The 1959-nt window shown below is 36.8% G+C and overlaps 1 non-coding gene across 1 annotated transcript; it reads left to right on the forward strand.

Annotated features, from left to right (window-relative positions):
• The first annotated feature begins 334 nt into the window (after positions 1-334).
• Positions 335-484, forward strand: LOC121040029 (small nucleolar RNA SNORA62/SNORA6 family). Its single transcript, XR_005795099.1, has one exon. It is a non-coding gene; the product is annotated as a small nucleolar RNA SNORA62/SNORA6 family (small nucleolar RNA).
• The last annotated feature ends 1475 nt before the right edge of the window (positions 485-1959 follow it).

Genomic DNA, 1959 nt, shown 5'->3' on the forward strand with positions numbered 1-1959 from the left:
TTAGTGGCTACCTAGGTATCTAATTGAGTGTGGACTTTGGAGTAATACCAACTTCTGTTCCAATACAACTTATGATGTTTACTACCTGAGTGTACTTTGTTATTTGCAATACCTCTAACTTCACTTTCACTATCTGAACTGCACATGTTAGTATCTACATCACAGAGTTTATAAAGTACTCAAGGAAGTTGTATACATAAAAATATTAAGTACGTTTTCTGGCACAAAGTAGGACTTGATGGTAAAATCTAACAAGACTAGTCTTTAGAATTTGTTTGACTTTATTTGCCATGCTGCCTGCCAGTAGTTTAACTACAGTAGATTTGAAAATCTCTCTGCATGTTGTTAAAGCTTGCAGTTGAGGCCACTGGCTGGCCACTGAACTCAGAAGTGTAGGTAGTGTGTTACATGAGGGGCAAATCTTTGACACCACAAGGGTCTCTGGCCCAATGAGTGGAGTTTTATAGTAATTCTTGCTAAAAAAGTAAGAAAGTTAATAGTAAAGTAAAATAAAGTTTCTGATAACCTCAGTTTTCTCTAATTTTAAAAGGGGCTAACAGGGGCACCTGGGTGGCGCAGTCGGTTAAGCGTCCAACTTCAGCCAGGTCACGATCTCGCGGTCCGTGAGTTCGAGCCCCGCGTCAGGCTCTGGGCTGATGGCTCAGAGCCTGGAGCCTGTTTCCGATTCTGTGTCTCCCTCTCTCTCTGCCCCTGCCCCGTTCATGCTCTGTCTCTCTCTGTCCCAAAAATAAATAAAAAAACGTTGAAAAAAAATTTTTTTAAAAAAGGGGCTAACAATACCTTGCAGGATCATTGGGAAGAGTAAAATGTAATCATATGTTTTATACAGTGTTGTATGCATAGAAAGCAATAAAAAGTGGACTTGATTATCACTATGGCTGTCATTCAAAATTCTTATGTAAATTAATTTTGGAGCAAAACCGTACATACAATATATACAATATATCAAGTCAATCAAAACCTTGCAATAAATGTAGATGCTGAGATTTTTTTTTCTTTTCTTATTTTTTTTGTTTGTTTGTTTCTTTGCTTTTTGGTGCATTTCTTCTGCATGTTTGTTTTCTGCAGCATTCGAATTTAGACTTAAAAACTCTTAAAGAAACTCAAGTCTCAGGAAAAAGATGGCATATTAATAGGTGAGTTTCTTTGCCAAAACACAGCCCACTACTTCCTCAGTATGAACTTCTAGTCCATTCTGCTTCTGTGTCAGTTTTTTGTTACGGCCTGAGACTGGACCGTTTGAAGGATCAGAACTGAAAATCTGCAGAGTGGAAGACAAAATGGATTCATTCCCCTTTGGGCTCTTTAATTAGTTTCTAGAGCTTTCTCTTTCAAGGACCACTTCCGTAGAAAAATAAACTCCTTTTGGAGTTTTGCCAAAGCTCATTTTAGCCGCATTCAAAAAATATATTTGGCCTCATAAACTAAGTCTATTTTCAAAAGGTGATAAACAGAGGTCTGTTTTTTTTTTTTTTTATTTACTTACTAAATAAAGAGTTCGAATTTTCTCTTATTGGTCCCTATTTGTGTCCTTTTCTCTATGCTAGAAAATTGTCAAGATTCTTTTCACAGGGATTCATTTATAGCCTTAAAAGTTATAGTTATTGCACATCAGGAAATGTGTCCACTCTGAATTTACCACTAACACATTAGACAGTTGTGTAATTTCTATGCTTCCAACTATGGACTGAAGAGAATTCTCATTTCAGTGTTTGCATCTTTGCTTTTGTTTGTTGATATCTTCAGGCCTAGATATTTAAAGCCTACTTCTTGTTTCTGCATCCAGGTTTTTTTAGATGCTCTGTACTCTCTACTGGCATCAGCTACAAGAATTGCTTTATTGCCTGAGAAACATTGATGATGATCAGGATCCTTTCTTTTGATAAAACATGTCCAGCTATCTACTGCTTTAATATCACTGTATCATATCCCACAGAC

Source organism: Herpailurus yagouaroundi, unplaced genomic scaffold (genome assembly GCF_014898765.1).
Source record: "Herpailurus yagouaroundi ecotype Mexico unplaced genomic scaffold, PumYag 181, whole genome shotgun sequence".
NCBI classification, from domain to species: Eukaryota; Metazoa; Chordata; class Mammalia; order Carnivora; family Felidae; genus Herpailurus; species Herpailurus yagouaroundi.